The sequence below is a fragment of the Adiantum capillus-veneris genome, chromosome 7 (assembly GCF_014529385.1).
Source record: "Adiantum capillus-veneris isolate H3 chromosome 7, ASM1452938v2, whole genome shotgun sequence".
NCBI lineage: Eukaryota > Viridiplantae > Streptophyta > Polypodiopsida > Polypodiales > Pteridaceae > Adiantum > Adiantum capillus-veneris.
Window position 1 is genome coordinate 29228587 of NC_140937.1, and position 21939 is coordinate 29250525.

Genomic DNA, 21939 nt, shown 5'->3' on the forward strand with positions numbered 1-21939 from the left:
AAAACCGGTGATAATTAGGAGAAGCTCAGATAATTAATTTAGATAATTAATTAGGGAGAATTACTATATTTTTTGAGAAATTTAAATAGGGAAAATTAGTAAATTGATCTCAATTGCTGTGATATATTTATCAGTGGTTAATTAGATGTTAAGAGACCGGTGATAATTAGAAAAATCTCAAAAAATTAATCTAGATAATTAATTAGGCAGAATTTTGTCTCAGTATCAGTGTCTTCCCTGTTTTGTCTTCTAGAAGTACGGTGACTTCCCTTTCTGCCCTTGGTATGCTCATCTCTCTGGCGAGACTGAGAACTCTTGGAACTCTTTGCCTTTCGTGCTTCCTGTTCTGCCCGTCGACGTCCAGAATGACTGGAGTGCTGTGAGTCCTGCGCCTCATCAGCCTGACTATGCTCCTCCTGAGCCTCAGTATCAGTCATTTTCTCTTGCTTGGGGTCAGACTCTCTTCCTGACTCCTCAGTAATGGGGTCCACACGAATGGTAGATTTTCGGCTGCGATTGGATTTGGGTGCCATTGTTGAAAACTTCAACTGGGAGAAGAGTCTTTCAGTTAACAAGCTTCAGCTAGAGCCACCGTGATCGTCGAAATGGAATTGGGGATGATCTCTTGAGACAACTAATTCCAACGTTGAAATATTTTAGCTACTAGTGTGGGAAGATTTCAGACAACAGACTGGACAGAAATCAGAGACTAGACTGAAATGTGGATACTGAAATAAGAATCAGACTTATGGACTGGAATAAAGTTCAGATTCAGATTCAGAAGACTGGACGAGAAGTAAGTATAACTGAAATATATGCCATGATTGGGATTACAGATCAAGATTACAGCGAATATGATTACAGAGAGAAAGTACAGCCGACAATACTGCCAATGATGCTCAAGTACAATTATAACCAAAGCGCTAATACAAGTGATAACAATTGCCAACCCGATAATAATGTAATGGGCCCTATTTATACACTTCGGGTTTACTGTAGTAATTACTAAGTAATTCGCTGCCCATCTTCTAAGAAGAAATTCCCACATAGTGACTATCCAGCCGTCTACATTGAGAGATCTTATAGGTATGTAACTTCAAATAGCAATTCAAAAAGCCTTGAATTTTAAGAGTGTCAATTGTATATGGCAAACCTATTCACATATAATCACCTAAATATTGAAACTTTGCTATGTTTAGATAGAACAACACAATGTAATTGAGGAAACTATGTTGGTAATGGATGATTGACATCACCTAGGTGGTTTTCACTCAACTCACTAAATACACTAACCTCTCCACCACTCATCCTATTTGTACTTCTCCACTTCCCACCACTACCAGGGCTAAGATAGGTTCGCTTTATCCAAAGCATGTTCAAAATGAAAAATGATCGGCTCAAATTTGGGCAAGAAGGTTCTCAAGCTGGTTCAAATTATGGAATTTTTAGTTATTAGTTATAATATGAAATTTATAGTGTGATTGTTCCTCTCAAATTTAGAATTAACTTGCTCATATGCATGTGAAAAGGTTCCAAAGCCAGGTCCACAAAAAATGTTTCCCGAGCCGTGTTTCCCGCTGCAAAGTTTATTTGTACACCTTTGATAGCAACATTATGTATGCTTGGCGCTTTGTATTTCTTTGTCTCCCCTCTTATGTCTTAGTCCCTTTGGCTAGCTTGGAAATTGATCACATGAGAGCAACAAATTTCATGTGACAAACAAAACTCTGCATATGAGACCATTGCAGCTCATATGTTGGCGATTTCAAATCATTTGTTTTTGCTACTATAGGTGGTGGGCGGATCCACTCATTTCTAAAAATATTTGACTATAGTGGCTACTATCTCCATTCAATTTTTCTTGTATGGAAGTTCTTCGAAGCAAAATCTAGAAAATCTAGGAATAATATAAGGTTGTGTCATGCGAGGCTCAGTTATCAATAGGATGGAGTGAGCAAGATTAGTAGTACTAGGCACATCCTTTTGTAATTATGCCATAGTTGTTGAAGCTCCCCAATAGCACCTTTAGTTTGAGGCTTGCACTTTGTCTTATGTGGTGCAATGTTGGAAATAAAATTTAAGTTTTATTAGGGGGCAACTGAGAAATGATGTTGCCGCCCTTGACTATAAATGTAGCACAAAGACACATTAATAATAAGAGTTCAATCATCTCTCTCTCTCTCTCTCTCTCTCTCTCTCTCTGTGTGTGTGTGTGTGTGTGTGTGTATATATATATGTGTGTGTGTGTGTGTGTGTGTTTGTGTGTTTGTGTGTGTGTGTGTGTGTGTGGATGCACACGCGCGTGGGCAACGCCATATCTCTCTATGTATGTGTGTATAACACCCTTTACTAACTATCATCATTGTATCATTTGCCTCCTTCCTCGTAGCTTGATGCACCCACCATCTTGCTTCTGCTCACAATCAATGCCTCTTTCTTCACCTCTTCTTTGTGTACACACAAATACTCAGTGCTATCTTTCATCAATCAGTAAATGGCTCCTTGTTGGTGACGATTCCCACGTTGATTGCTTCACATGCATGTTATCATCCTCAGCGGCACCGTAACTCTCCCTTTTTTAAGCAATAACAATTTGGCTTCAATAGAGCAATCTATTCACCTAATCTAACTTTTCAACTCTTCCTTACATGATTCAATTACTTCACTAAAGTTAAATTTTGCACTTGCACAATGCCCATACTTTGAATTGCCACACTTGAAGGCTATCCAAGGGGCAAACCTGCCTACTTTTAAGGCTATTCGTCATTAGGCGACACTTAACACATACATCACATCATGCCTACATCCGTAGGTGAAGATTACACCTCACATAAAATAGACCATCTCACAAACACCAATTACCGTACATGGTTTTTATGCACGCATATGTTGCTCATTCACCAAGAGCTATGGCCTTATGTGAGTGGAATGAATCCATGCCCTACTCCCGTGTCCCAGGGGATTTACCATGTAAAACTTACTGCACCACGTAAGTGTAGGAGAGAGGGGTTTTTTTACAAGTGACATAAACATATAAATTAGAGGTAGGTCCCCAATAATTTATCTCCCAAGCTTAAAAATAAAGGAGGGGGTATCATATTTATGGGAATGGAGGGGGGGGGGGGGGGGAGTGAGAAAAGGGGAAAATGAGAGGAAGTATTTGTGTTTCTAAATCATGGCTTCCCAAAAGAGTTTACCCCCAAACTTGTGAGCCAATAGCTACAAAGATACATACAAGAACCAACACTGCTTTGTATCAATTGCTTGTTTTGTGATTATAGTTCATTTGTTGAAGTATGAAAGCTATAAAGAGTTTGTATAGATGCAAATTTACACGGAGAACCTAGCACAATATTATAACCATTTTTTCTGAGTAATTTAGATGGATCAATTTGGACAAATAGCTAGGGTGCAGGTTGAATGGGCACATACATGGCACATTTGGGCACTCATAAACACACCAGAGGGCCCATAGGGAGAGGTGCATATCCCTTCCAAATATTAGCCATGCTACATGGTCAGGCAAGGGCTGCGTACCATCGGGCAAGAGCCACGCGTGAACATCACCATGGCCACCTAATTGATGCACCACTTGCTGGGAAAGACGGAAAGAGCTATACAACTTTGTTGAGAAACCGTCTAGAAGCTAGGCACTACAAGCTAGGCACTACGGCTCCAAGATGTTGAACACTGCAGCCATTATATATATATATATATATATACCTGGAGAAAGAGGAGCTTGGCAAAGGATACAGGCCATGGCACACTAGAGGCAAGGGAGCTGATGTTGAGCTCAGCGGCGTAATCTAGGCCAGCGACATACTTCTCCAGACCTGGTATATCCGGAGAAAACGAAGGTCCAGAGAAACAGTGAAGCCATGGTGGTTACATTCCACGCCAGGCCACTGACATGCGCAAATGGATCGGTCATGGCGGAAAGTAGAGGCTTGATAATCCATGCCTGCACCCACGAAGCCGCTGCGCTCAACGAACTCCACAAGAGCTGCCCTCTCGGTTTCGTGGCAAGCGGCCATGGCGCTGGTACTCCAAGCAGCAGAAGATATTGAGACACTCCACACCCAAATTAGGCCTAGCAAGAGTAAATTATCCATATCAAACTGACAGAAAGAGAAACCCACTAGCTAGCCTACCAGCTACGCCCCAGCAGGCGCTGCAAATCAAACCGCTTGCCTGGGCCTGAAGGGAGCTGAACACCGAATGTCCCATTATGGACCAAGGGATATGGACCTGGTCGCATGGTGTAATGGTATCTTGCCGCTCTCAGTAGGTCACCAACCACTTACCTAGAGCTGAGTCGCACTGGGGGTAGTGGGCAATTAGGGCAGATGCGCATGGGTTAATTTTACGATAGCTGCTTTGTTGCTATTACCTCAACGCTACCTTCACTAATCCAACTCTGCCAAAAATGGCAGAGTTAGAACTTAACTTCGTTTTGGAGCTACACGACATAGGCGTAGTTGCAGCAGGCTTTTTCGCTGGCAATAAATTCCCAAAAGTATGACGGCATCTTTACCCCGTGCGAATGCACCCTTACTTGCTCGCACTGAAAAGGCGTCGGGATTTTTGAATTCCCACTACCACGTCCTGAAAACCAAGGGGGTAAGCATACTGGCATGCACCACATTGCATAGGCCAACTGGCAATGCACTAAGAGCAGAGTCGCACCGAGGGTTGATTGGGGGAATGGGATGAGACGACGGTCCATTTTCAGTAAAAGAGAAGAACACTCCAAGATTGTTGAATGCAAAAGATAACCTTGCTAGCACTTCCTAAAAGGTAGGTAATAAGCTATATTTTTGCAAGCCCTTTCATCTCCTCTTTCGTAGGGTGCAGCCTTCCAATCACAAGCCTTCATCCACTCCTGCAAAATCGATTCCACAAACTCACCACAAAGGTGCGACCTGGTCTACATCCTTGCCCCATTCCCTCCACAAGCACGGGCGTGACCCAGCACTAAGAGACCTGCATAGCCAGCCCATGGTGCAACGAGCAATGCCCGCATCGGCTCCGCATCATACATTGCCTGTGGACTTGAACCTACTATCTCAACCACACGAAGATGGCTTGGAGGATAGTTCGTCTTCTGTTGATCCAGCCGTTGCGAAATTAAGGGCAAGGCAAACAATGCCATTCAATACCACTCTTCTGACCTCTAATTTCAGGGGGAATTTTTCACAAGACCCACTTGCTCTTATGGTGCGCACATGCGCCGTTCACGAAGAGCATTCGGTGAAAAAGAGCACTCCAGCTCAGCAAGGCCCAGCATGCGCCTGCACGTACAGAAACGAATAGCCACCGCTCTGGCCGCAATGGAGCCCCCCCCCCCCCCATCCCGTTCAGCAACCGTCGCCTGCATTCGCATGGCGGGAGCTAATCTGCAACACTTGAAGGTCTGCAAAAGCTGTGACAAGCTTACGTGGAGCTCGCTGATTACTGTCTGCTCTGCACATTCAAGATCAGCAATACGTCAGCTCGCAACGATCGTTGGCTAAAGCAGCTCATGTGCGCACAATGACGACCTGTAGATGCGTTCACTCTGCCATCGAACGCACGACTGTTCGTTCCATGTGCGCACTACATCTATCACATGAATTGGTGGATGTTCAACACTTGCAAGGCAGAGCATCTTAGTCTCAGAGCCTTGAGGAATCACTAGCCGATGATGTTGTACCCTCCATGCAAATGGCCGTTGATTCGTATGTGCCTACTAAAGTCTCCCGGCCTGCTATTTTAGTGGAGCCTACATCCAATGCACAATTGCAGAAAGGTTGCAAGAGTGGACGAAAGGCACAAGAAAAAGCAAGCTCCAAACCCAAAAAAGCTCCTAGTGGTAGATTTCATTAGGAACACGCTCAACGACTATTCGTGTAGAAGGCTGCATGAAATTGTAGTTTCAATGACATTGGCTGACCAGCTCTGGGCGATGAAACGAAATCATGAGCCACGGAAACAACACATATCCTCTCTCACCAACAATATATCATGGAAAGGACAAGTCTTGAAACTCAAAGGATGAACCCCTCAAACAGTCTCCTCCTTGGCAAAGCCGATACATCGCACAATTGCACAAAACCCTCTTGTCATTACATGACCCTGGCCATCCTATATTCACACCTATGAAGCGCGTGTTTGAGTCTACTATTCCCTACAAAATCATGCTATAGTTCCTGTAGCAATCCCGCCATGGTTCACTCTGCTCATTCCTGTGCAAATCCATGTTGATGTGGGTGCAATGTATGGCTCCGCAACATTTGGGTAATCTTCTCAAAGCTCTAAATCCATCCTTCATGTTTTGCATCTCTAATTCTGTAGTTGGCCATTTGATAAGATGTCCACCTCTATGGAGCAGGGAGTGTACAAACTCGTGGATGAATGTGGTGATAGTAGACCTTCCACAACCAAAAGCATTAGCCACATGGTAATGCGTGTTCCTAGAGGCAAGCACCATCACTGAAATTACCACCTTGTTCTCTACAGTGAATATCCTGCCAGGCAAGTTACGAAATCTGGTGGGTATGTTGCCTTGCTCCACATTTTTGTGAATCAATTCAGTCAAGCTTGTGAAAAGGTCGATGGGAATCTTGAAAATCTCTCTCAATAGCTCTTCATCCACACCTCATCTACACAAGCATAGAACACAAAGTGGTTCCACCAATTGATTGACAACTGTGGTTTTAGTTTACATTGACATAGTGCATCGTTGAATGAACCTTCATACCTAGGGGGGAGTTGAGTAGAGCTTGTAGCTCAGAGAAGACGCAGATATGGCCTCAATACTCCTCAAACCCCATCTCCTCTTCCTCGGCCAACAATCTACATGGTGGCATGCCATGCAAGGACTCCCACTCATGAAGTGTTGAGCTGGATACGAGACACGAGAGGAAGGAGAAGAGAGAGAGACGACACCACCATCTGCAAGCCCCAAAGTATGTGGTGAACACACACTAAGCACATATATAGAGGGGACGTCTGGCTATATATAGCATAGGGGTTGGTATATATAGCTCTGTTACCATATACATGTGGTAGTGATGTGTGTGAACACACTAGGACCGCCGGGGCATTTTTTCCCTCTTTAGGAGGTTTTTTCCCCCGTGCATTGTATATACGCCCATCACTCTAGGGCTATCTATCTTTCCATTGCACACTAAGTAACACACTCTCTATTGTGTGCCTTGAGCTTCCTTCGTCTTCTCCAAGCTGTGTGTGTTTCTCTGCAACCCTAATTCCAACAATTGGTATCAGAGCAGGTCACGTCCTCCCGGGCTTAGTCGCCAGCTGCTCCAGCACACGCCTGCTCACTTTCTCCGATTTCAGTGAGCTTTGGCAAGCGTTCGCAGGTCGACAAATATTTTGGGATATCTAGAAGAGCTCGGTCTGCTCAGAATTTTGATTTGGGCTCATTTCGGCCTCCGTTTCCACTACAGGCAGTACTGCACAGGCTATTTCGTCATTTTGTGCAGATTTTTTGTCAGTGCCGTTTTCTGCATAACAGGTGCCTTATAGTCTTCTACGGTTTGTGCTATATAGCACAAGTTGTTCCCGCTCCATTTCTCCTATTTTCGGGCAGTTTTCACATCAGGTGCAGCATTTACCATGGCTGACAACAACAACACAGATGTGTTCAAGATGTTTGCTGCTGAGGACAGGTTGGATGGGGACAACTACCCTATGTGGGCTTATATGATGCAACATGTTCTTGTGTCAAAAGGTGTCTGGAAAATTGTGCAGGGCATTGATGTACGTCCTGGTTCTGAAGATGTAGGCGATGTTGAGGATGTTGCAGGTCTTGCTGCAAGGATTGCAGCTGTTAGAGTTGTTTTGCCTACGGCAGAACAAGCTCGTTGGGATGTTAAGGATGCGCAGGCTCATGCATTGATTGCGTTGTCTGTGAAGCGCACCATTATTCCTCACATTCGTTCAGCAAAATCTGCAAAACAGGCTTGGGATATTCTAGCAGGTCTTTATGCAAGCCGCAATGAGGCTAAAATTGCTTTGCTGCGTAAAGAGCTAGAGTCGAAGATTATGCATGAGGAAGATGATATGGACACTTTCCTTGCTAGTGTCAAGGATATCAATGAGCAACTCATTTCTGCAGGTGAAGTCATTTCGGACAGTTCCCTTGTGCAGATTGTTCTTGATGCCTTACCAGATTCCTACCAGACGTTTGCTAGTACTTGGAGACTGATGACCCAAGGAAATCCTGAAGTTGTCAAGTTTGATGCATTATGCACATTGCTGTTGCAAGAGTCACTTTCTAGAAAAAACAGGACTAGGCAGCGTGCAGTTGAACAGGCTGTTATTGCTTCTCAAAGAAAGGGTGGTAACAGTAATGCAGCCACTTCTTATGGTTCTGCTGCGAGTGGCAAAAATTCTGTTCCTAATGCTTCTGCTGGCAGCACTTCGTCTGGCAATTCTGGTGATAAGGGCAAAAAGAAGATGCGTTGCCATTATTGTAAAGCCAATGATCACTTGATCAAGTCGTGTCCTAAGTTGAAGGCCAAAGAGGCTAAGAAGAAAGAGGGTGGTTCCACTGCAAATGCTGGTTCCACTACAAATGCAGCCATTGTTGAGTCTTCTGTGAAAGGAGATTGTGATGCTGATGTTGATGCAGAATGGGCTTTTAGCGCAGAGTGCACCTACAATCCTGCTGTCCATGATACATGCTTGTCAGTTGCTGCAGATTCACATGTGTGGTATTTCGACAGTGGTGCTACAAAGCACATTACCTCACATCGTGAATTGTTTACCTCTCTCGAGTCTGTCCCTCATGGGAATTCAGTCACTTGTGCCAACAACGCCTCTTATCCAGTTCAGGGAGTTGGAAAGATTGTGCTCACTGCTGCTAATGGCAGTTCCTTCACACTTGTTGATGCACTTTATGTACCTGGGATCAAGAAGAATCTCTTGTCTGTATCCGCACTTGCTAGACTTGGACTTGTAGTCAAATTTGTGGATGACAGATGTACAGTTCATGATCTCAGTTTTGGTGATGAAATTGTTGCATCTGGGCTTTTGTGCCGTGGGCTGTATAAGCTCACTTTGTATGACAAGTGTGGACAAAATTTTGCAAATGCTGTTGTAGATTCAAGGGCTATTTCAGATGCAAAACATTGGCATGCACGTTTTGGTCATCTGAATTTTGCCAGTTTGCTGCGTTTGCAGAAATCTGATATGGTTGCTTCTTTGCCGCCTCTTGAAGCACCTATCAAACATGTTTGTGAAGGCTGTATTCTGGGTAAAATGCAGCATTCTAAGTTTCCAAAGGATGGTTCAGTTAGGGCCACATGCAGGTTGCAGCTTGTGCATAGTGATGTTTGTGGGCCCATGCAAACTCCGTCCTTGGGCAATTACCTGTACTTCGTGACTTTCATTGATGATTACTCCAGGCATGCATGGGTATTTCCGCTTAAAGCGAAGTCCGAAGTTTTTATGTGCTTCAAACAATTTTTGGCTATGGCTGAAAATGTCTCAAAATGTACTATGGGCACCCTCCGTTCCGATCGAGGGGGGGAGTATATGTCTCATGAATTTAATGCATTTCTGGCTAGTCGTGGGATAAAACACCAATGTACAGTGCCTTATACACCTCAGCAAAATGGTGTTGCTGAGAGGAAAAACAGGTCACTAACGGAAATGGCACGATGTATGGTCAAAAGTCAAGCTTTGCTGCATTCTTTTTGGCTTGAGGCCATCATGTGTGCCACTTATGTACTTAACAGGTGTCCTACGAAAGCTTTGCAGTCTATTACTCCATATGAAGCATGGCATGATAGAAAACCTTCTATTGAGCACATGCGTGTTTTTGGCTGTTTGGCATATGCTTTGGTGCCACAAGTGCAGCGCAAAAAATTGGATGATAAGGCTGTCAAATGTATTTTTGTTGGTTATAGTGCTGAAAGCAAAGGTTACAGGTTGTATCATCCGCAAACAAAACGTATTCTGGTTTCACGGGATGTAGTGTTTGTGAAAGACTCTGTTCAGCCCTTGCTGTCATGTACTAGAGACAGTAATGTAAGCTCACAGGACATTTATGACACTTTGTTGCCTCTTTTCAGTGGTGGAAATACGAATGTAAGTTCCAATGAGGCAAATGTACAGCCTATGGGGGTTTCTGAAAATGTTTTAGAACAGCCTATCACTGATGCAGATGTACATGATGTACTTGATGAGGAAAGGGCTGAAAATGAGCAGGCTAGAGGTATGCCAAAATGGCTGGTGCACACTTTGCGTGACAGTAAATTGGATGCACCTTTATCTAGTCGTACTCGTTCAGGCTCTCGCCATGCATCTTATGCATCAGATTGTTATGCTTTGGCTGTGTCTAGTTTACATGATGTTGAGGAGCCTCTGTCTTTTGATGAAGCACAAAATTCAGAAAATTGGATTGCTGCCATGAAATCAGAATATGATGCACTTATAGAGAATGACACATGGACTTTATGTGATTTGCCTCCTGGCAAAAAGGCCATTGGTACGAAGTGGGTTTACAAGTTGAAACGCAAGCCGGATGGTGAGATCGATCGCCATAAGGCTCGACTTGTTGCAAAGGGTTATGCACAACAAAAAGGCATAGATTATGAAGAGACTTTTGCTCCCACTTGTCGTATGACTACTGTGCGTTTTCTATGTGCATTGGCAGCTCATTTTGGTTGGGATGTACATCAATCAGACATTGTTACTGCTTTCTTGAATGGTGACATATTTGAGGAAGTTTATGTAACGCAGCCTCGCGGTTTTGTCATAAAAGGACAAGAGGACAAAGTGTGCAAATGTAAGAAGGCTTTGTATGGGTTGAAGCAATCTCCTCGTGCTTGGTATGAGAAAGCTGACACTCATTTGGTTAAACGAGGCTTTCGTAACAGTCCAACAGAAAGCACATTGTATGTAAAGCGTGAGGATGATGTATTTCTCATTGTGGTTCTTTATGTTGATGATTTGCTGATCACTGGACCAAATGAGAGACATATTGCTGAATTTAAGGCTGATTTGAATGCTACTTTCAAGATGAAAGATTTGGGGCTGTTGCATCATTACTTGGGTATACAGTTTAAGCAGTGTGATGGTGGTATTGCCTTGTGTCAGAAAAGTTACATAGAGACATTGCTATGTAAGTTTGGACTTGAGGATTGCAAACCTATTGCCACTCCCATGGAAATAGGTTTGAAGTTGAGTCTACATGATGCTGGCGATCCTGCTGATGTCACTCTTTACCAAACTGCTGTTGGCTGCCTCATTTATGTATGCAACACGAGGCCAGATATTCAGTTTGCAGTCTCGCAGGTCAGCAGATTTATGCATAGCCCAGGGTCTAAGCATTGGCACGCTGTCAAGAGGATTTTCCGCTACCTTAGTGGCACTTTACATCTTGGCTTGTTTTATCCCAAGGGGGGATCATTGCCGCCAGACTTACATGCTTTTTCGGACTCAGATTGGGCTGGTTGTTTTGACACGCGAGTGTCCACAAGTGGTTTTTGTTTCATGCTTGGCAGTTCATGTATATCATGGTTGAGCAAGAAGAAACCTACTGTGGCCACTTCGAGTTGTGAGGCTGAGTACAGGGCAGTCTTCACAGCTACGGTTGAGTGTGTATGGCTCAGACGCCTTATGGCTGACTTGGGTGTTGGACAGGACACTGCCAACACTATCTACACTGACAGTCAGAGCGCATTGGCAGTTGCGAGGAACCCAGTTTTTCATGCTCGCACAAAGCACATTGAGGTGCATTACCACTATGTCAGGGAGAGGCTCTCAGCAGGAGAGATCAGCTTGGCTTACGTGCCAACACAGGACAACCTTGCAGATCTTTTCACAAAGGCATTGTCTCGTGAGAAGCTTGAAGCTTTTCGCAAAGCTTTGGGCTTACTCCCCTTTGTGGACTGATCCTGTCCCCAGGGCATGGCACTTCCCTTTACTCATGTGCTAGCTCTCGTTCACCGCATCACTCCAGGGGGGATTTGTTACCATATACATGTGGTAGTGATGTGTGTGAACACACTAGGACCGCCGGGGCATTTTTTCCCTCTTTAGGAGGTTTTTTCCCCCGTGCATTGTATATACGCCCATCACTCTAGGGCTATCTATCTTTCCATTGCACACTAAGTAACACACTCTCTATTGTGTGCCTTGAGCTTCCTTCGTCTTCTCCAAGCTGTGTGTGTTTCTCTGCAACCCTAATTCCAACAAGCTCCAACACTCCCACTCAAATAGAAGTCCCTAACTGTGGATGAAAAGACCCTTGGGGGTACATGGAAAAAAACCATAGCACCATATGCATGCACTATTATATTAATAATTATCAATGTTTACAAAATTGATTTTCCAAGAGCCACCATTAGGAAAAGTTTGAACTCAAATTTGGGCCTTGTAAGAAATGCCATGTCAGCGTAGAGAGAGATAATAGAAAATTCATTTTAACCATTTTTCATACATGTTTTCTAAAATTGAGATATATTATTCATGTAAGGTACGTTTATTAAAAAACCCAAAAAGTAATCCAATCGTGATAACACTTCAATGTGCGCGACGGCTACTGAATTCAATACGGAATATCTCAATCTTTTGCGTTTTTGAAAACTAAGCTCTATTTCCTCGTCTCCTTCTTCCCCCCCATTCCCTCTTGCATTCTCTCTCACGCATGCGATATTCAAATTGCCATTCTTCTATCGCCCCCACCTCCTTTTGCACACAGTTTTGAGCAGTCATGTCTCAATCGACACTTGTAGCTTCTCCACGAAAAACTTCTACGAGGAATAAAAGAGATGTGTATCACATGCACATAGAGCTCTCATGAGAGTATGAACCCCTCTACAAGAAAAACAAGCAGCAGACGCTTTCTGAAGCTTCAAAGGAGAACTTAAGATCACAGGGCATGAAAAATGTATACCTTTGGATGGCGGCAAAATGTATCCAAAACATCCCGTCACAAACTCCACTCCACCTTTTAAGGATATTACATCTGTAGTGAACTATGTCGGAGATGGCCACCATGGATTGTATGGCTACACTAAGCAATTGACTGCAAGAAATGAGGTTCTGTAACAAGAGAGAGATATTGTATACAATGAGAATGTCCGCTTACACCAAAAAATCGTGCAATGTACTAAACAGGTTGAAAGGAGACCATCAAGGAGCTTATACAACAACTCAGAGAAAAAAAAACGGCGCTAGGTCTTCGCCAAAGAGAAAGAAAACTAAGAGACATCGAGGACTTGAAAGTTGGCTCGAAGGAATCAAGAAAAGAGTGCAAGCCAACAAGTTAGTACATCTATCCTTCTTAAATTTACATTCATAAACTCTCACATCTCTTATTGCTAACATGCTTGTGTAGATCTTTGCTTCACCCTGACAAGGAAATGGAGTGTAGCACAACCACCTCCTCGGCCCATTACAGGCTCACATTGAATCCCAGAACGTAGCTGGCCTCTTGGATGATAAGAGCTATAGTAAGATCATTGCTAAACAACTTGAGAGCCTTTTACAGGAGAACCAACTCTATGCGCGGGACGTTCAATCAATTTTGGATGAAGTTGGTATATCCAATAAGGGATATGCTACCATTTTCAAGTATGTAGCATCATTTGCAGTGCGATTCCACTAAAAAAGGGTTTTGTTTCCTAACTCCTCTTACTCAGGTCTGTGCAAAAACAAGTCAAAATGTTCCACATCAAGCACACTCTACTTCCAAACCCTTTCTCTATTCAAAAAACAAGACATGAAGTCAACGAGGAGGTGCTTCAAAAGCTAGGAAGTCCTTTCCACATTGAATCGACATACAGATTGCCAAAAGGAGAAGAAATGGTCTATGAAGATTATAACAATATTTTTTATGATATGATCACACTGCAGTCATACATTGTGCAGTTGTTCAATGTTACGCTTGAAGAGTGCAACGGCGTCTTGAAGTTTTTCATCAAGCTAGATGAGTGCGAGCTTGTATAGTAGACAAAGGTTGAGCGAGTCACAATTGCGCTTATGAATAGAGTTCTGGATGCAAGCATTGGACCAGATGATCCTTGAAACTTTAGTGTGCAATTTGAGATCAACATTTTCCTTATTGCAACGTTCAAGGTGCGTAGAAGTTATGTTTAAGATAATTTATCGTTATGTTTCAGTTGAATGCTTTCAAATTGTGCATTATAATAAGTTCAAAATTATCTTTTCAAGTGCCCACTGAGAACTTCGATATATTGAATTGGGTTTTTCATCAAACAAACATACCAGAAAAATAAGCGAACAGAGAAATGGAAAGAAATTGGATCTACAGGGCATGGAATCCTACAGTGTAGAGTGGCACATGACTGGAGACCTAAAAACCCTGAAATGCATGTACAACATTTCCAAAGGAGCAACAAGAAAAAGTCCTTGCTTGTATTGCATGGGAGGGGTTCACATCCTTGACAAACCATTTTGGAGAAGAGCCACGGATAGGCATCTGCGCAACCCTAACTTTCGACCATTTTGGATACCCCACTATCTAGAGTACACATATGCACAATGCATGCACTTTGTAGAATAATAGAAAAACTAATGTTTCTCTACATCTGTTTTTCTTGGACCACTCGACCTCTCTCTGCGAAGCAAAGGGAAATCTGAGCCTTAGAGACGACCTTCTCAGAAATGGGTTGCAGGGAGGACATATCAAGATAGAGCAGGATGAGAAGAGATCAAAAAATGGCCGGGATGTTCCAAAGAAGCTGTCCATCGGTGGTGTGAAAGCCCGGCTCTTCTTTTCACTGCCCACAATTGGACGACAATGCAAAAGTAAAAGTGCACAAGAAAGACAAGCATTACGATTCAACATGCGAAAAAATCTGCACAATGCTGTAGTTGACCATGCAGACAATGGTGCAACAAGGACTTGCAAAGCGAAGGTATGGAAAACCTTGGACACAATATTTAGGTTCTACGAATTGAATTCATGGACTGATGGCGACTATACAAAATTCCAAGAAGCTGTGGAGACCTTCCACAAGACATTCACAAGTGCGTGGATAAATCAACATATTACTCACTACATGGTATTGTAATTGGTTTGATAACATGATAATCTTTTGAATTGCAAATAGTCATCCTTATAATGTCTACATGCTTTGTGTGCATCACATTATTTGTAATCACATGCCTTGGTTTGCAAGGCAATATGGCATCTTGGGTGTTTGGTCTACACAGGGCATGGAAAAAACCCACTACCAAGCTCGTACAGGTTATTTTAGTCACACTTGACAGCAAATAGCTTAGAGGAGCTACACCAATGGTCGTATCGTAAACTAATGCACATGTCACATCACAAGGAACAAGTCAAACAAAGTCAGATTGGCCATGCGATGAGATTAGCCAAAAAAACGACGAAGAAAGGAGATATGGGAGTTATCATATGTGGGCTAGACAACATGCGGAATGGTGTCTACAAAAACAGCGCGTGGGAAGGGTTTGGACAACACCGTTGCAAGTTATGCCATAACTCTTAGCCATAGCAAGATCCAAACACCAAACTTAATGTATCTAGAAGAATCGATGTAATTTCAACTTTTCACTTTGTGAATGATGGTTGCAACAAAATTTTAAAATGCAACAAGACATTAATACTCTTATTATTTCAACTTTTCATAATGTGAACAATGGTTGCAACAAAAAAAGTACATTGCAATGCACTGTTACATAATAAATCTAACTTCGATGCATAAAACAAATACATTCTATTTATTTCTAGTCATCTAGAAGTGATTCAAAATATTTTGGCCTCTTGCCCTTATCTGCAGGATCCTCGTCCTCGTGCCTTGGTCTCTTTGAATGACGCATTTCGTCATCAGCATCCTTCGCAAGCACATTGAGGTTGAGCAATCGGATCTCCTCAAATTCCTCAACTTGCGGGGTCACTTCTATAAGTTGAATGATTGGCTGCTTTTGTTTCAGCAGATCATGTTTTCCATATTGTGGCAATTGGCGTGGGTCTGTGATTCACAAGCTAGACCATACGCATCATGTGATAGAAAGTAGCAACTGCGCAGGCCATACATGACAGCCCCTGAGACCGCTGCTTGCTTGTCTAGCAACATCACCTTGTCTGCGTTTCATCTGATCGCCACGCCTCCTACATATCTTGAGAGTGTCTCCAATACAAAAAGAGGTAATTCAACCTTGTCTTTGGAGAAGCTGGAATGGAAGCAGAGGAAGTTTGGTGCATTCAAATTCTCCAAGTACTGACCAAGGGAGGAATTCTTTCCCAAGTCTCCTATACCTCGTCCACGAGGAAGAGGAATGAACTTATCATCATAGACTACCAGCTAGAAGAAATAAAAGCCAATTGTTGGTATATACACATGAAACTCTCATATGGTGTCGTGCAGCTCCGCTCCCATGCTAAGAAAGATGCTAGAAAAATTAACATCAAGTTTGTTAGCTTACATGATTAATGAACAGTGTTTAGGGCCTGGTAAGAGGCCATGTTTAATGCTGAATGTATGTCAAATGTGGCTAAAAGGGCCAAACTATGCCTTAATGATTCTTAAAAGGACTATGCTTGAAGTGAGCACATATGGGATATTATGATCTAAAACTGCAGTGCTTGAAGTGCTCTAACAGCCTGTCTTTACAGCTCGTCAATTGGAGCTACGGTGCAAAAGTTATGGCAGTTTGAAGTTTAGTCGATTACAGATTCGTATCGGATTGGGCAACTGCAGAGCTGAGGGGACATAAATGAAATGAATGCATGGGCTTGAAGTGCTCACTTTGTGGAGCACGTCAATTTTTTCAGATCAGTGATCGGGGTTCCGATCGCCAAGATATTGGCCGTTAAAGATTCACTGGGGCTGGTTCCTTATCGGTCCGATCGGCTCGGTTGGTGTCTCAGCTGGGAGTTTTTGTGTTTCCCCCAGGTTTTGGAACGCATGAGCAGTAATTGCTTTGATGAGTCTCATGTTCGGAATGTAGTCTCTTCTTGGAATGGAATGATTGCGGAATAAACCCAACAAAGGCAGGGCCAAGAAGCTGGCTATTTTCGACAAGTGCAAGACGGGACAACTCTCCAAATGCAATCACTTACACTTGCATCTTGCAGGCATGTAGCACCATTGAAGACTTTTATGACATCAAAATTTAGGATAATATTGTTAGTCGATGGCGGCTGGAGAAAGATGTTGTCCTTGACAATGCTTGCCCGACATTTATGCCAAATGTAATGCCCTTACAATGGCTATGGCCGCCCAATGGAGAAGCTTGGCAATGCCTTGGTCGATATGTATGCCAAATGTGGTTCTCTCATAAGCATAAGCCACAATCTAAAGGCCACTCAAGAGATAGGCTGGCCGCTCGTCCATTTTAATAAAAATATACACATTGTGTGTTAAGGGGGAAACTAATGGCGGACAGAGCAGCGAATGGCAGCACATGAGAAGGAAGAAGTGCTCAAACAGGCCGGCTCGCGCCTCGGATGGCTTGGGCCATGAAGCAAAAAATGATCAAAAGGCAGGGGTGATGCGATTCGGTGCCACTCGCGACGCATTTGAAGCAGGTCCGAGTCCGGGCTGCCAAGTCATATGGGGGAATTTTTTGCCTCCCTAGCAACGCCGGCGCCGTCGTTGCTAAGGGAGGGAGGAGCTATTAATGGGGGGGTTATTTTTGCATGCGAAGGGGATTATTGTAGGTAAGGAAAGGAGGAGGAAGAAGGGAGTTCAAAGGAAGCAAGCTCTTAGGCTCTCGCTCGCTCTCTCTCATCCTCGGGAAGGAAGCAAAGCCTTCTCTCTCTTTGTCCTCGGCATGCAAAGGGAAAGAGGCTAGGAGGTTGATTATGCACGAGAAGACGAGTGGAGGATTGAGAGGGTTTTAGGAGAAGAAAAATAAGGAGAGGAGGGTTACAAGGGGGAAGGGCTCGGAGCAAGCAAATCTCCCTCTCTCTCTTGCTCTCATCCTCGGAGCATAGCAAGATCTCTCTCTCGGCCATAATCAAGAGAGGAGCATGGAAGGGATAGCGAGGAGCAGGGGCATCAACAGATAAAAAAAGGGGTCGAGGGAAGAGCTCGGGCATGAAGCAACGAAAAAAAGAGAAAGCTCCCTCTCTTTCTCACTCTCGTCCTTCTCTAGGCAAAGTCACGGTTCTCTGTCCCGTGGTAGACAAGCAAGAGAAATTCTCTTCCTCTCTCTTTGTCGACACATGAGGTGAAGCAAGGAAAGAGGAGAAGAAGGTAATAGACCCCGGTGTCGGGAGATATGTGTTCACTACGTGAGCCGAGCAGGCACCGGGCCTCTGCCTGTGGGAGGTGTGAAAGAGAGAGAACAAGAGACACTAACAGCTCTGGCAATCACTTCAATCATCAATTAATTGAATACTACCTTGAGTACAACTTGGTCTTTAGCCAAGGCAGGCTGTTAACAGCACCGTCCCTTCGATCAGTTTCTAACTAGGAGTTTAAGCTCTTGTTTATAGGATTGACCGGGCTGTTAACAACACCGGACTTAACAAAATGCTAATTCAATCTCTAGAGAATGACGGTGATGGAAATTTTCCTTTGCCGCTTTATCTGCTTTGAATACATCGCAGATTCTGCAAGCTTCAATTCACTTCACTGCCTCGATCATCAAGCTTTGATTATTGTCAAATATTGTGTAGCTTCTTACTCTATTTGCTTTATACTCACTTAATTTCCGTTCTCCTGCTCTTGACCTCTTGCTTCTTTAGGTTGAGTTGCTTGCTTATGCATGAGAGAGAGATTGCCTTCTCCTCCTTCGACCTCTCAAGCTTATCCGAGAACGAGAGCAAGAGAAGAGAGGAAGCTTCCCTCTTCTACTTGTTTGAGCTCCTGAATCCCCTTTGCTTCATCTCCCTCAAGCATCTCAAGGGCCCAGAGAGAGAGAGGAAGAGAGACCTAGCTTTCCTTTGTCTTGCTGAGGACCCTTTAAAACCCTTATGCTCTCCTCTCTCCTCCCATTCACTTTTCCTTCCTTAGTTAAGCTCCCCTTTGAGCTCTCCTTCCCTTTGCTTCCCAATCTCCTTGGTTGCTCTCCTCGCTTTTGCGTAACCTCGTTTCTCCTCTTGTGCCCTTAAAAAAACCTCTTTTTTTCCTAATTCATCTAAGTAGCACCGGCGTCACCGCGTAGGAACGCCCGGTGCTTACATGGCAAGGCCGGAGTTGACCAGTGCAAAAAAGGCCGGGAGTAATGCCGAAAAGGAGCGCCCTTGCTAGCTGAGCATTTTTTCCTTCTTCAATGTCCTCATCCCATGCCCGAGCTGGCCAACGCGACCCTGTCTTCTCTTGTTGCGCCTCTACCCGTTGCTGCATGCCATGGCCACCCTTTTCTTTTTTTATCCTTCACACACACTTATTTATTAAGTAGGCGGCCTCTTTGGGTTCTTGGGCGGGTGGCCATTATATGAGCCTTTAGGTGGCCTTTGGGTTGGCTTGGGTGGGCGACCATGCCCTTAGCCTTCATAAGGGCATCGCCTTTGGCATGCATTATCGGGCAAGGCATTGCTTTGCAGTAGAATATCAAAAACAAACTTGCCAAGCACGACACTTCCTCCAGTAGCCATGGATTGACTTTCACATCGTGAGTTTTGTTGCCCGTTTCAGGGTTGCAGACATTGCCACATCCGTTCAGATGCAAGTATAAGTGATTGCTTTTGCATCTGCTCAAAATAGCCAATTTCTTGGTCCTGCCTCTGTTGGGTTTATTTCGCAATCATTGCATTCCAAGAGACGACATTCCAAACACAATGCTCCTCGAGCACTTATTGGTCTTTTAATTGCACGGTATTATAGAGCAGCCTGTTTGAACCCCAAAAACTCTCATATGGCACTTCGATCGAGCGGACCGGGATGGTACGAAATCGGTCCCCTGTAAATCTTTAACGGCCAATAACTTGGCAATTGTAAATCTGATTGCTGATCTGAAAAGACCGAGGCACTCCACAAAATGAGCACTTTAGGTTTGTGCATTCATTTCATTTTTGCCACCTCAACTGCAGTTTCCCAATCCGGTACGGATTTGCAATCGACTTGAGCTTCAAACTAGCATACCTTCTTCACTGTAGCTCCACTCGACGAGCCGGAAAGACAGGCCACTAGAGCACTTCAAGCACTACAGTTTTAGGTCATAATATCCCATTTGTGCTCACTCCAAGAATACTCCTTTTTGGAATCATTAAGGTATCAATTGGCCCTTTAATGTGGCATCTGGCATACATTAATCATTAAACTTGGCCTGTTAACAAGCCCTAATCACTGACCATTAATTGGATAAGCTTCAAAGAATCTTAGCTTGCATTTCTCTGCTCTTTTTCTTATCATGGAAGCGGAGCTGCACGACATCCACCCCCTCTGAACCTGGACAGCCTCCAGTTTGTGCCAACAACACTTCGATCTACATCTGCTTTAGGTGCCTTAAGCTCCTTACCCATCATCAGACTCACATAACTGGTAATTATATGAAAAATGAAATAAGGCTTATACCTTATCATGAATGTTCTAGCTTAATCATTAGGTAGTTGTCCATCAAAATACTCTGAACTGTATCTGTCATATCCTTAAAGCATTCAATCATGGATAACTTGTTTAGTGAACCCTGCCAAACTCAAGTGCTCCACTTAATGATGGACACGGCTTGACCATTAAGCTCTCTTTAAGGAACCGTGTCAAGCTCAAGTATGCCTTACTCTATCTGTACACGAAATGGCCGTCAAGTCCTTTACTTCAAGTTCTGGTAGCAGAACCAACTCAAAAGATGTAAAGATACTTCAGTAATTGTCCAAAGAAGTTAGCTAGAAGCCAACCATGTAATCTTATTGAATGCATAAGCAAAACTATTCTAAATTAGCATAATCTAGAAAAAAAAACCTTGTACCATGCAACCTGCTACATCAGATAGCTGGTACTCTTCAAATATACAACCTTGCACTTTAGTAGCCCCCTGGATCAAACGAGAGACTAATGATTTGTCCCATTGTGAGCATTCCTTTAAAAGAAATTGCACCATCCTCCAGGATCATAGGGAAAATACAAGAATTTCCAATCATTACAACATAAACATAGATTAACCCACAAATCTTCATGCAAACCGCCTGGATCATATGGCATAAAAGTCATTGACCAAGATCATGCATATATTTGGCACCTTCTGGGTCAAAAGCTAGATCAACATCCCCTACATGATAGGGTAACATCCGATCCCATATATCATCAAGTAGCACTAAATACTGCCATATCCCCTATTCAACTAGCTCATCCAATTGTTGATCATCAATCACAGGTAAAAGCATTGGTAGTGCACCTTCACTCTCACTAGTATTGAAATTCCGATCATGAATATGTGAATACATCAAGTGTCTAGAAAAAATCTCTTCATTAGGCTCAAAAGATGCATCTGAAAGACATCATCCAACAACTGCATAAGTTCATCATGAGCTGCATCTGAAAAAACTTGATCATGCATGATTCTCGATTGATTGGTATCCTTAGCATCTGTATTTGAGAACCCTTCCAAAGCTTCGTCCAATAAGCACAAAAGATCTAGGTCCACTACTTCAGAAGGTTCCTCCATCTTGTACATCTTAGGCTGCTCTAAACTAAGATTTCCACATGTGACATGCATACTAAACGAATCTGCTGTAAGCTGCTCTTCAAATCTTGCACCCTCATTCAGATATCTTTGCACTTCTGTAGCACAAAGTTCGGCATGCACATTGAAAATTTCATCTACTACCCTGTCTGTATCATCAGCACAATGAAACCAATCATATTCATCAACAAGAGATTGCACTTCACTATGCACCCCCTCTGAATCAACATCATCAATTTCATGATCATTCTTCCGTAGTGTGGGTCCTCTCTCACAAATTCTTGATAGAGAAGCGGTTTGCTCCCTCTCTAAATCACCATCATCAAATTCAGGATCAGTCTGCCAAATCGGTAGCTCTAGGTCACA

At 43.4% G+C, this 21939-nt stretch overlaps 1 pseudogene; it reads right to left on the bottom strand.

Moving 5' to 3' along the window:
* Nucleotides 1-6001: 6001 nt before the first annotated feature.
* Nucleotides 6002-6630, bottom strand: LOC147453614 (protein ANTAGONIST OF LIKE HETEROCHROMATIN PROTEIN 1-like; annotated as a pseudogene).
* Between the last annotated feature and the right edge of the window lie 15309 nt (nucleotides 6631-21939).